Raw genomic sequence first — 15151 nt, 5'->3', positions numbered from 1 at the left:
CGGCCAAATGGGCCTTTTCAGCACTTACATATCGACTATGTTGACATGATTCAATTGTGTAAGGGGTACAGATACTTAATTGTAGTGGTGTGTCCATTCTCTAGGTGGATAGAAGCAGGACCATGTACACACCCAGACTCTACCTGTGGGCCAAATTCCTAGTGAGGGAAGTGTTCCCTAGATGGGGGGTGTGTGAAGTGATGAGATCAGATAACGGGGCTCATTTTGTAAATACAGTCTTTGAACAGATTAGCTTGTTGCTTGGTATAGAGTACAAGGTCTCGTCGGCATATTATCCAGAAGGTAATGGTGTTTGTGAGAGGCTCAACGGCTTGTTAAAGGAAAGGATTGCCAAGTTGAAGCTTACTCTAAAGAGGGGATGGTTGCACTGCCTTCCATTGGCATTGTATGCTCTTCGGAACCAACCTGGCTCCGACCATCATCTTAAGCAGCACGAGAGACAGAGCTAGATGTGATGCCCAGACTACCCAGAAGGTCCTGGGAACCGAAATGAACAAATATTTGAACTGCATGACATCCAACCTTACTGCAATTTCAGACCAACTGCAGCAGCGACGAAAAGGGTGCAGCACAGCACGAAACACAGCAGGAGACACTGAAACAGATGCAGTTCAAGGTCTACATGTTCCACTCATCTTCCCTGGAGATGCCGTGTTGGTGAAAAACCATACGAGGAAAAAGTGGGACTAGCTGAGATTCAATGGTCCTTTCATCGTGGAGGACTGCACTCCTTCAGCTGTAAAACTGCAGGGCAGGAGAGCATGGATTTTTCTCAATGACATTAAGCCCTATATCGGAGAAAGCCCTCTAGCTGCACCCCACTGCGAAGAAACTACAGACAACGGGGAAGAACCACAGCACGTGCAGACGAGATCCATGACGAGGAAGAAGGACGCATGAGCAGCAAAGCCAAGACAAAAGAACCCATTTGCATGTTGTGGCTTAAATTGGACATTTCCTCTAAGCAAAAAAAAGGGGGGGAATAAGGACATAAAACGGACACTCTGTACATCCTAGTTGCGGGGTGAAGAAGAAAATTGCTCATGTAATCCACAACACGGTCGCTGATACAAACTTGTAAACCAAGCCATGCTTAAGCATTGTTGAGAAACAAGACCTTAACAGACAGTGATCAAGGACTTTTTCTTTAACAGCAAAAGAAAAAACAGTATCCTGAATCATCCAATACCAAGACTTTGTTTGGCAGCACTTATGGTGTCCCCCAGCAGAAACATCACAAAGGACGTACTCACCTACTTCCATTTAGTATTGGTATCATATCCGTCACTAGTAGGGAGGGTCACCAGTGTCTCAGACGTTATCCAAGATCCTGCCAACAAGAAGGTAATCTGGCAACGACTTACCGCCATCACGGAAGCCTTCATTGTACTACCAGAATACAGTGATAAAGACACAAATGCTTCCACAACAGCCGATTCTAGATGAACTCATCAATACACTTTTCTTTTGCATAATCGAAGAGTGCCCATCTATTGTCGGGAGAACAACTGACACTCTGACCTTTATTCGAGATCCAGCAAACTATGAACATTTGAGCCAGCTGTGGAACAAGCTAAGCTATTTGGTTGCAATCCACACATCAGGAAAGTGCAAGGATTGTTCACGTCAAGGGAAGAGCCTGTAATCCTGAACCCAGCGAGGCCTGTCCCTATCACCTGAAGACAGCCGACTGGCACACAACATCCTATTTTGCCTAGTCACTGACTTTCCAGAGATGGTGGGGAGACCTGTCGAGGTTGACATCCTCACCTTCACCAGAGATCCAGCTAATGTCGCACAGATGGGAACACTCCTCCACTGGCATAATGTTGCAGGTGGAGCTGTCAAACTTTTAGAGGGATTATCTGGGGAGATTCCAGTGAATCATTCCGCCGAGGGACAGATCAAGGAAGCAGAGTCAAGCACGTCATCATTCCGCCGAGGGACAGATTGAGGGAGCAGAGAGAAAAAAACCTTCACCTTTTGTTGTCTGATTGCCATTTTTCCCATTTCTTCACACCTACCAGTGTCCAGCATGTCCTCAGGACTGAAGCAGATTCAAGGGGTGGACTGGGAACTCACCTACTTTGAACATGTACAGTAAAAGTGACTTATCGAAGTGCTAGTCTAATCTATTTTTCCATAGTCTAGCAAGGATACTGCATCCTGTATCAAGAGACAATAGTCACCCACAAGAGGGGGACACTTGTGAAGCACGAGACACTTTATGACACAAAACTTTCGAGAACTACATCGAATTGGGGGGGACAAAGGCTAAAGGGCGAGCTCTGTGCTGTTTTGCTGGTGATTCCTGCATTCCTGTGCTGCGGAACACATTGTGGAATACCTTCCCCGTGCCTTTGTTCTAGCTGTTGAGGACGTCGGAAAAAGGGTGTGTTCAAACGGAAAAAACAACTCTCGGAGGTGCGTGTGCCTTTAAGTCAGCAACAGGATCAGCTGACTATAAAAGAGCCGCTTCCACGCCCTTGCGGAGTAAGCCCTCAGCGAAAGGGCGAGCTCTGTGCTGTTTTGCTGGTGATTCCTGCATTCCTGTGCTGCGGAATACATTGTGGAATACCTTCCCCGTGCCTTTGTTCTAGCTGTTGAGGACGTCGGAAAAAGTGTGTGTTCAAACGGCAAAAACAACTCTCGGAGGTGCATGTGCCTTTAAGTCAGCAAAAGGATCAGCTGACTATAAAAGAGCCGCCTCCATGCCCTTGCGGCGTAAGCCCTCGGCAAAAGGGCGAGCTCTGTGCTGTTGTGCTGGTGATTCCTGCATTCCTGTGATGCGGAATACATTGTGGAATACCTTCCCCGTGCCTTTGTTTAGCTGTTGAGGACGTCGGAAAAAGTGTGTGTTCAAACGGCAAAAACAACTCTCGGAGGTGCATGTGCCTTTAAGTCAGCAACAGGATCAGCTGACTATAAAAGAGCCGCCTCCACGCCCTTGTGGCGTAAGCCCTCGGCGAAAGGGCGAGCTCTGTGCTGTTTTGCTGTTCTGCGTGGTCTGCGGCGAAGGCGGTGAAGGTGCTGTCTGATTGATCGAGTTAAACATTACGGCTGCTGCTGCCCTGATAAACGTTGAGTCTCTGACTCAAACTGTTCCAGTAACACCGTTAACACTGACATTCATGCACCTTGTTAAGACTCGCGCACAAACCAAGAAATGGATTTCTATGGATGTACACCCTGCTCCGAGAAGCTGACTGCAGCTCTCTGCGGGGAGCGCAACTTAGCACTTGTAAGTACATCAAGCACGCAAGTTATCGCTGAGATAGGTGATGCCATTAGCCCCACTGTCGAGGTTGATGCTAACAATGTTGTAATAAATGTTGAATCTGCAACTGATTCGTCGGCGTATAAGGCTTTTGAGCTGTGTCCATCGCACAATCTAACAAACAGCAGTAACCCTACTATAGGGCCAGTTTGTTTAGACAGCCCCGCGGAAACCGCCCATCACGTTAATCATGGTCCAATGACAAACTTAATGTTTGATCTTATGGAAGAGGTACTTGTGTCAACGCTGGTCGATGACCACACCAAAAAACACAACAAAAATGATGAAAGTCGTTCGAACATACTGTGTTCTGCGGACATTAACACCGTCGAGATTGGTGTAACTAACCTCATGGAACTAGACAACTGCAACAGCAAACCTCGTGAAACATGCATCAACCCTGAGACTATGGTTGGAAGTGATGGATGGGATTGTGTCACCACAAGCCCACTACCTTCTTGTTGTACGTCTACAGCTGTTGCAGCCTTAACTAATTACGACTGCTCTTTTGGCAGCGATGTGCCGGTCACAACAATGACAAAAACATCAAACACCTCATGTGATGAAGTTCTTCAAAGAGATGGTCTGACCAGAGAGGTACCAACTCTTTCTGCTTTACCTAACTCTGAATTTTGCACTGAGGTATCTACCACACAGGGATCGGGGATCCGTAGACACTCATTAGATATTGCTAACAAGCTAATCACTGACTTAGCATTAATGACTAAAATCCAACAAAACAGGCATGCCGAAATAGTGACCCAAGGCCGTAAGGCATATACAAACGAACGGCCAGGACAAGTGATGCAAGAAGCGACTCAAAGCGGCTCGCAAAACGTTATACGTAGAGTCACCGTTGGAGCAAAACACAGTTGGACTAACACAGATAGCCTATCACCGCTGCGTTGCTCTCAGGTAAAAAAGCTAAAAGTTACCTCCAAATCAGCATTTTGCAAGGGCCAAACAAGTCACGAGTCTTCTTCATCAGAACACGTTGAACGTTTCAAAGCCGCTAAACATCAACACTCTCAAAACATTTCCATCTCAGAAACCTCTTCGTCTGATTCTTCGATCATGGAGCGCCCTTACCCCAAAATTAGATCTAGCAGACGCTCCAATTCTTCAAAACAAGTACGTATGACCAGCAAGCAAGAGGTCCCTCGAAATTCACCTATCTCCAAAGACCTACAGGCTGTAATCATAGCATCTATGGGAATTTCTATTGCACCTTTTTTGAAACTCTACGAGCAGATGAACGAAAACATAAAGGACCTTTCAACCTTAACTGCGCTTCTTAACACAAAAATAATCAAATTAGAAAGAAAAGAAACGAAATATCAAACTAACTTTACCTCTACAAATGACAAAATTGACTGCATTCTAAACTCTGTCTGCAGTTTTACTGCAAACAATAATGAGGACAAAAAACTGTTGGCAGAAGTAGCTCGTGAAGATTTAAAACTTTTCAAAGAGCACCCTGTGAAGTCTGTGTGTAACACAAATTTGGAAGCAACTGCCTCAGTTAAGGCGCCTAATGATACAGACTGCGTGCTTGACGTAACAGCCACAAACTTCACAATACCGCAAGGAAATCGAAACTGGACGAGTTCCATTCCTGTCACCAAAAACCAAAACATAAGTATGGACCTCTCTACAATGACTCAGTTGGCTAAGAACTCAGACAGGGTTGGAGGTCCACACTTACAGAAGGAGAGCGTTGTCCCAGTGCCTAAAGTATGCGACAAAGACTCTTCTTTGCAAATGGTAGCCACATTCGATGAGATGGTTGAAATTAGTAGTCAATTATGCAACCCTGCAATTGCTGACCCTCAATTGGCATCATCTTCAGGAAGTAAACCTGTCCCTCAGCTAAAAGGCTTAAATGATGGTAAAACACTGACAAGATTGAGCACTGTGCCGGCCTCCGCTAGTGTGGAGGTATACGACATCTTTAAAAAACCCATCGGCTGTCAATGCCAGCATCTACACTCACTGTTGGGAAGCCTGCTAATTGTGAGAAAAAGACTAAAAATCTACCGCTCAACAAAATGAGACGCGGAAATGGCTCCAGGAAATTTCTGTTGAACCTGAAAACAGTAAACTTAACAGTCTCTAGTACGGGATGTAAATCCTCCAACTTTGCCAACTCAAACGCTTTGCAAGAAATTGGAAATACTAATGTTAAAACCAGCTTTCCCGAAATAACTCTAGATGATGATCTTGATTTGGTAAACCTATCTACATATGAGGATGACGAAGAAAACTCTGTAGACGTGCCTCTAGACCTTGTAAACAAGAGCCTAGTCTCACAACACATAGGAGTAGAATCCACTAGTCTGGGCTGCTGTATTGAGAAGTCTCGGCCCGACGTCTCACTAGGTGCACAAAAATCATCAAAGCTACAACGAACATGTACTATTGTCATTGCTGCTGCTATGACTCCTGAACTGAACAATGAACCGGATTCACCATTTGTAACAATGGCTGAAAGACGACTGAAACTGGTGGCTATGAGCATTAAGGACCTTGAACGTGAAACATGCCAACCAAAGGACTCTCATATGCCCATAAAAAACGCTGCTGACACGATTTCTGAAGCGAACGGTAAACCAGACTCACCTTTTGTAACACTGGCTGAAAGGCGACTTAAGCTGGTGTCCAAGAGTTTGAAGGATCTGACTGTGATACCAGTCAATCGAAGGTCTCCGATATGCCCACAAAAACTGGAAAAATTGGTTTGACAAGCTCAGGACGTTCGACCTATCAATGTCAATCTGTGCACGGAAAGCTTAAAGATGAAACTAAATCAAGTCCTAAAAACATGATGCCAAATTCAAAAATAATAAAAAAGGAATCTTCATTTGAAAAACTAATTCTGGAAAGACTTGATTCCTGTGACAACTTGATTTTAAATCGGCAGTATCTGTCTAAATTATTTTATTTGATACCGAGTTTGCAAACACTCAATTCTGATGATGTGAAAATAGTGGAGTTTCACTGTGAGGAAAGAAACGACAGGGTGACTCTGCACCTTGCATCCAAACTTATTCGAGAGATACTGTTGGACGCGGTACCGGCATTTCTGTCCCTAGGTTTTGATTTATATCCACAGAGCCTAGTCGACAAAATTCCTGAGTCTTCTTCAAACGATATGTATGATAAAAGCCAGAAAAATTTAAAAAAAAATAATAACTACGAGTATAAAATCTAAAGAATATAAAGACATGGAACCCACGACATCAACTAGAACTGAGACTAAACTCAAGGATACAGAAGTAATTCAGTTCCACATAAATGACCAAATTCAAATAACTGTTGAAGGTCTGAATAAAAATATCAGGTCTACTAAAAAGAATGACGCAGAAAATGGAAATTGGGCATCGTTGTCTGCAAACCTAAACAACAAAAACTATGATTAATGTCTAATTCGGAATTCGCCTCAGCTCCTTAATTTTGGATCATGGAACACACAGGGTTTTGTTCACTAATTCAATTCCCCCTGGATGAGTAATCTAGATCTGATTTGTTTACAAGAAACTTGGCTGACAACTTGCCCGCTGTCGCCTACTTTTGAGATAGTGGTAAATCCAGCGGTCAAACCACACAAAGATAGGCCGATGTCGGGCCTTTTGATAGCGGTCAAAAAAGAGCGCAGACTCAGAATTACTGAGACAGAAAATGTTTCACCATACATACAAATCGCCAAAGTGAGTATTTCCACCCTCGACAAATCAGAGTCCATACACATAATCAATCTTTATTGGAATCACACTACAACTGGCGTTGTCAAGTTTATAGATCAGGTGACCTCTTTATTGGACAACATAATGGAAAACTCAAGCAGAGCATCTATTCTTCTTTGTGGTGATCTTAATATAGACTGCTTAAACCTAAACACCGTGTCTAAAATAAATTCCTTGACTTATAAGGCCAATGAAAAAACGGGATATCTCTGGATGAACGAAATGAATTTGAGAAACCTTACACTTTTGAATGGGAATACACCGGGTGATATTCCGGCACATCCCACATGGAGACGTGAAAACCAATCCTCAATTATAGACTATCTTTTTGTGTCTGAAGATCTTGTAGCCAAAGTACATCGGCTCGAGATCACTAAAATGAAACATAGTGATCACGACATGCTAAAGATGTCGTTCAACGCCTACTGTCGGCCATCCCAACAATCATGGCCTCACAACACTACGTACCGATCTGGAAGAATTTGTCTCAACTTCAAAACAAAAGATATAAACTCGGTAACATCTGCTTTGGAGGACACTTCAGGCGAGACTGAATATCAACATTTGTTGAGTCAATTTGTGGAACGCAAACAAGGCCTTAAACAACATAAAATACAGCATAAACACAAGTTCGATCTACAGGTGTTGCAACAAAAACGGACTCTACGTAAAGAAATAAGGATGATATCAAGAGGTAACCAAGAGTTATACTACGCAGCCAAAAAACGTATAACACAAAAATATAGAAACTGGAGAAAAAATCATTATGCTATAATCTTGCAGAATGACTGAAGAGATGATGCGTAATCTTAAGAACAAAAACTCAGCTGAATGTTGGCGTGTAATAAACAATCTTGCCGCCCCATAAGTAGCATTGCAAACATCTCCAATTCTTCAAGAAACTTGGGTAAAACATTATACGAACTTGTTTAACACGGTTGAAGTGGAAGATAAAAGTACAAGTGAGGCCAGAACCCCGTGGGTATTGGAGTTCGATATAAAAGACATTACAAACTCAATTAAGAACTCCAATGCGTCAAGAGCCCCAGGGCCGGACAGCCTTACGAACTACTCACTGAAACAAAATCCGAAAGAATGGGTGAAGCTCTGTCTACTCCTCTTCGAAAGAATAAAAGCGAAGCGTGCTACCCCTAGATCTTGGAAAAATGCTATAATTGTTCCGATTTTCAAAAAGGGAAACGGACTGGACCCGAGAGACTATCGACCTATTGCCCTGTTAGATGTAATGGGAAAAATCTATGCAACTCAACTGCAACAAATGTTAAAATCTTGGGCACTTAAAAGCCACCATAATGACCCACGACAAGCGGGATTTGTCAAAGGCGTAGGTTGCGGTCTTAATACCCTTCTGCTGAATCTCTTAAAAATGGAGTCAATACGAACTAACATTGCCACCTATGTTGCATCTATTGATCTTTCACACGCTTTTGATAGACTTGATCGCCACATTTTGTGGGAGAAACTCAAAGCTTGGAAGTGCCCAGCGGATCTTATAGACGCAATAAAAGAGCTCCACTCTAATACCACCGTGCAAGTCAGACTCGACCAAGGAGGCTCCTTATCACCCTTGATTCCAACTTCTAAAGGAGTGAAACAAGGATGCCCCTTGGCTGCAATTGTTTTCAATCTCTTCATTTCTGACATAGGCGATGCATTAAATGAGGTAACAGCATTTCCACCTAAAATTCACGGCTCTCAGTTGAGTTATTTGTTGTATGCTGATGATTTACTACTCTTGGATGTTACACCGGTCGGTCTACAACGAAAATTAGATGCCTTAGAAAGATATGTAACGAAAAACAAGCTCTGTCTAAACAAGAAAAAATGTGACGTTTTGAGATTGCGTAACCTGACAGCCTATAAAAAGAGATCAACCCTATATGTGTGGCACTTGGAAAAAATACTGCTTCGGATCTCTACTCACATAAAATATTTGGGCTCCCTAATAAGTGCTAACATAAATGACAATCCTTGGGTCGAGGCCACCAAAAGAAAATGTCAGCAACTGGCTTGCCAGGCCGCGATCATAAACAAAAAATTTGGAAGATTCTCTATAAAACCTGTGATAAACTTTTATAGACAAAAAGTAATACCGACCTTGATTTATGGTGCTGAAAATATGTTTGGTTGCTCACACGAGTTATGGAACACACTTGAAAATAATTTTTGGACTAGAGCGTTACACATCTCTAAAGGATGTCTGACTAGTAACATAAGATTTGAATTGGGTCTGACATCCATACAAGCGAGAGTTTGTTGGAATGCCTTAACTTTATACAGGAAGTCGCAGCTCTCTAATTCCGGCCCTCCATTTGAAATACTACACAAGTCGGATTTAGATCCCGAATACACAATGCTTGCCAAATGGAATCAGCAATGTTCTGAAATTCTGGATGCAAACGATATCGACATTACTACTTTACTTGAAAATCCTAATAAGGCTAAACGTAAACTATGGAGTGCAGATTGGCATCAAACCTGCACTGACAGATCTAGTTCTCGCCTCCTAAGAGATGTACCACCAGAAGCAAGAGAGCTAGACAAACTACAACTGTATCTGTTACAATCTCCCGATCAGAACTCAAGATTACTATACTTGCATTTTCGACTTAACCTTTTTATGACCAAACACCATACAAGTACTTGGTCACTTAAAGAACCTGCTGATTTAATCTGTCGTTTTTGCAAACATTCGACAGAGACACTAAAACTCTTGACGTTGTTTTGTCCAGAGTTTCGCTCGTTGCGAACAAAGTTGTTCGGACCCCTTTTTGAGGCACGCAGCACCTATACGGCTGAAGATTGGTGGAAAGTTATGCTTGAAGGTGCTGACCGAAAAATTATGTTTGGTTTAGTTCGATTTTTGAAGGACTTGAAAACCCATCTAAAAGAACCGATTCCGGCATTAGGTGGGAACGATTGTCAAAGCCACTAATAACGTGTGTTCAGTGGGGTGAAGTACGAAGAAGTGTATCTTGTTTTCTATTTTAAAAGGTTTTCTTTTGTAAACCATATAACATAAAAATAAAAAATAAAAAAAATAAAACAAAATAACATTGACATTGAGTAAATAATCAGAATGGGGGCACAGAACAGTAACCTGGTCCTCCCACAAGCAGAGGGGCAGTCCCGCTTCTCTGGGATAAAATGCTGCCGTCTGACCTACTGTACTATCATGTATTTATGCATTGTGTTTATCATTATTTTGCTTTCATTGACGATCAGAACTGCATTCATTCTTGGTGCACGAAGCGATCCAATTTCAGTGCACCCACCTGATGGTATATGAATGAGTCCTACAAAAGCACTGAGACCCTATATAGTAATTCCAGTCCCGAGAAAATCTGATGGTAAGGTAAATGACCTGAGAATGAATATAGTTAGCAGTGACACATACACACTTGAGGTAACGAATGAAGAGAAAAGCTTGAGACAGGGTCAGCACGGAATGAATGCAAACATAGCACTGACAACTACACGGACACACACACTGAATGCACATGAACCAGGGCATGTGTCAATGGCCACAGAACCTCAAGCGAAGGCAACAGAGAGCATGAGACTGCCTACCGAACAATCAGTCCCAGAAAATAATGAGAGAGACCGGAAAGAATCAAGTGAAAGGCCAATGAAAGAAGACTTAACAAAAGCCCTTAAGAAGAGAGAAGCTGCTGCAGGAGAATTCACTGCAAGGACACACATGTTAATAGATCATTTATTCCCATTTTTAGCCAAAGCGAAGAAATGGCATGAGGGGCTGAAGAATAAAACTGCAGAGATTGTATTGATAAGCACACAAGTCCCAAACCCAGAAACAGGTACCAGGCCCACGACGCAGCTATATGCTGGGCCGGTGACAGGCTGGTGGTAGATAAATGCACTTATAGACGGCAGAAAAAGAATGTTAGAAGAGAAGGACAGAACTGCAAAACCTCCACCTACCTCATCGATGCAGATAAAGAAACCCGCTCCATGGACCAGAATGCCCGAGAGTCCTCACGCAAGGAAAAGTCACACAGACGCGTTTAGAGATGTAGTTATAGCTAACTACAGGTAGACACTAAGGTTCAAGAAAAGCAAGTATGAAGATAAGAGTGAACTGAACGACTACCTGGACAGCACAGCACTTCTAGGAAACAACATCTGGTACCAACACATGAAAGAAGTTGGAAGAAGCAATCAGAAGGAGACTGCTTCGTTTGTGCAGTTCTACCGTACAGCATGGGGAAATCCAAGATCTTCGTGGCTGTAGAAATCGATGTCCCGACAGCGCACTGTTTGTCACACGTAGCATTGTGCAACACCAGAGGCCAGTTTATGTGAAGGGATGCCTCAGTGATATGGGCAACTGAAACGATTTACCCCGATGAAGATGACTACGTCCAGGACATTAAGACAAGAAATAGAGCTCATACTAGGAATCACGTGATCAGCTATGAAAAGCCTGAAGTCAAAGGAGCAGAAATAAGATGGGAAATTAACCCAAGACTGAACGTCAAAGGAAAACTCCAGAAGAAGCTCAAATTTGGAAGAACAGAGGCCAGAGGCAGATTTGGGGAACAGTACTTTCACGAAACGGATAGGAAGAAGGAGTGGTGATCTGCCGAGCATGGATGGTCCTTGGAGCCTGCAAGGAAGCAAAAGAAAACTCACAGAGATTGTGCAAACCTTTATGGCTGAAACTCACAAAATTAATAACATGGTTCGAAGACAGAGGAGGACCCTTGCAGATAGTGCCACTGGAAAGCCCAAAATTGTGCTTTAGGAACAATGGCACGAGGAAGATGGGAGAGAATCAGAACTGTGGATGAATTTTTGAAGCTCCAGGAATGACTCACGGAACCACAGTAATTATGGATCATTACTGGGGGTGTGGATCCAAAGCATACATAAGACTGCCGAAAAACTGGGAAGGCCTATGCACAATAGTGAACGTCCATGTTCCTGCACTAGTGATCCCAAAAAGTGACCTGAATATAGACAGTTTTCCGAGAGCCGATGCCCACCTGAGGAAAAGGAGATCTTTGGAGCTGGTATCCCGAATGAAGAGAGAAAAATATTTTTCTGCCAAATCAGAAGAGGCATTCCATGCAATCCCCTATGAACACAGGCTTTTCAGCCTCACCTTATTGGTGTTCACAACGATCCTCATGCCAAGAATCCAAGTTGGAGTGAATACCAAATGGTTGCATAAAACCAGATGGGAGTTATTGTAGGCCATTAACACTACCATAAAATGATTCAATGCGATTAAAGAAGAACTAAGAGCAATCAGATTGATGACTCTATAGAACAGATATGTACTTGACATGATTACAGCGATGGATGGAGGTGTGTGTGCAGAAATCGGAGAATCATGTTGCACGTTTATACCTTCATGTGACGAAGAAAATGGAACTTTAACGGAAGCCATAAGTATGCTGACAAACCTGCAGAACCAGATGATCGATGAAACTGATGAAGTTGATGATGACAGCTGGTTTGGAACACTATTCTCATGTGTCCCACAATGGATGGCAAACATATTCAAGTTTCTGGGGGCCTTGCTATTGATGATACTACTAGGATTTTGTGTCATTAAGATAATAATCTCACAATGCCAGAAAACTGCAAAGACAGCCATAGGGATGAAGATCATGATCGATGTCAAACCAGGATGGAAGCCCAGAGACCTGACTGATGAAGAAATAAGAGACTTCATGAAGGCCAGCGAATAAGCGCCGGAAGGAACAAAGTTCCTGTATCCCAGGAAACGTAGAAATTATGAAGGAAAATGGATATATTGTAGTCCAAATGGACAATGTCAACTAATGACATGGAATAAGGACGAACACGTGAAAACAGCAGGAAGTTTGAATGGAGTGATACAAATTTTGACTCCTAAGAGACACTCTTTCACACCATCATGTACAAACCCAGAAGACGAAGAAATGGATACAGAAGAACCAAGCAAGATGAATCCAAAGGGGGAAGCAGAAGTGGTCGGTGAACCGACCAGAGGGGGGAGTGTAGAGGAGGTCCCAGACATGGCCTGCACTCGAGCCACCCATTTTGAAATACCAGGAACATACTCGCCGAGATATGTGACGTATGGGGAACAAATAAACCAACAGAGAGCAGCACTAGGGCTCTGCCCAGTGCCCATCAGAAGAGCAATACCTGTTGAAGTGCCAATAACCAGACAACCATGGGCAGCACGGTACCCATTGAGACAACCGTACCAGAAGATGACACGACACAAAGACTACTTACGAACTTTCCCCGAAGAGACCCAAAGGTCTCTCGAAGACGAATGGTGACAACACAATATGTATCCATATTGTTTTTTATTCATAGGGAGACCTGTTCTAAACTCGGCCCCAGAAGAAGGCTGCAACACCTTCCAGCCGAAACTTCCAGGGTCATTATGTTCCTGTTGAAACTTCTTTGAACTATGACCCAAAACACCATCACTACCTTTATGTTGACGTCGACCACTTTCTTGGTTATCCCTTTCAAACTAGCCTAAAGCAGACCCTATTTTTAAGGTTTTTTGGTCATTGAGCGAATTGCTTTGAGTTTCACATAATATTGTTTAAACTGTTATAATATATTGTTTGTTTGCCAAATATGAAGTAATATTTGGTTACACTTTGTACAGGAAAAACAATGCCGCACTATTGTACAGGTGTGTTGTGAACGCACCACATGAATTTTGCAAATGTGCCTTTAAACGTTCAGTGTATTTTCACAGGACCCTTCAGAATTTGGTTTTCTATTCATTTGAAAATGTTAGATTCAATGCCCGCTTTCACCAATGTACATGCATCTTTGGTAATCGATGTGTACATAATATTTGAATAATATGCGATTTATTTAACACAAAATGTGTATCTGGTGATATATTTTACTTTCTATTTCAATACCCACATGTGTGACCTAATTAAAATAAAGGACACCATAGTCTTTCTCCAGGATTTGGATCAGAACCTTCTTCCAGTAATGCATACTTGTTATGATGTATTACCACTAATGTGGCGGTTTGTTTAAATAATCACTGCAACAAATCATTGCAGTTTTAAAACGTTTGAGGACAGGACAACCCCCTCGTACAATGTACCTGGTGTCTAGCATGGCCGTGCCACAGGGTCTTTTGTCTGTTCCTTTGTCCATTTTGTCCCTTGGCCTTCCCCTTGCCCTTCACAGGCCAGGATGTCCTTATTTGTAGATGCAGTTGCCTGTGAAAGCTGCTTATTTCACGGGTCTCTGCAGGTCATATATGTAGGTACTCAGGAAGTGGGCTGTGACTGTCTGATCTGAATCTATGTGTTCACTGCGCCGCCTGTAATTCTGCAGACAGAAATGTCGACTGCAATTACGGCGTGGCGCAGTGATCAGATAGATCACTTCTGCCCACCTGAGCCTGCCCTGGCTCGCAACCCCCCAACCCCCACTTACCTTTACTGTAGCGCATTCCTGTGTGTGGCGCCGACATCCTTGTACCCCTGTGGCGTCAGCTCCTCCCACTTACATAGGGCGGTTCTGGTGCTGCAGGGTCCTTTTCTGTCTTTTTTCGAAATTTCTTATCCCCCTGCTTATCATAATAGTAAGTGGGGGGCACCCCCACAATCCCCTGCCCCTGTTACTACATCCAAGGAGAGTGAGGGGTACCCTCTGCAACTCCTGCTCTGCTTGGGCACAGTAATGGGGGTCAGGATTTTCGTACCGTGCTCCGGTGAAATTGTGGCAACATTATGGTATGATTCCTCTGGTCCCAATCTACACTGCATCTTGCCATTTGTGGGCTGGGTGTGAGCACTCACCTGACTGTGGATATGAGGAGGAGTCCTGCATTTATTGCAGCTGATCAGCACCATATCAGAACTGATCTGGAGAAGGAACCAAGTATCCTGAGTAACCGCAGAACAAAGGATGATCCTGAGATGCACTTGGAAAGGGCTGGCACCGACTCCTGTTGTTGTCCTGGTGGAGCCCTGCTTTGCACCTGATGTCAGAAGACATGTGAAGGTGCTTCAAACCCTTGGAGTGGTGGGACCAATCACTCTAGAACTCTCCCGGTAACACTGCAAGTGAGCGTGTTCTGAAGTAT

The sequence above is a fragment of the Ambystoma mexicanum genome, chromosome 11 (genome assembly GCF_040938575.1).
Source record: "Ambystoma mexicanum isolate Mex_15411 chromosome 11, UKY_AmexF1_1, whole genome shotgun sequence".
Taxonomy (NCBI): domain Eukaryota; kingdom Metazoa; phylum Chordata; class Amphibia; order Caudata; family Ambystomatidae; genus Ambystoma; species Ambystoma mexicanum.
This window is presented reverse-complemented; position numbering follows the sequence as displayed.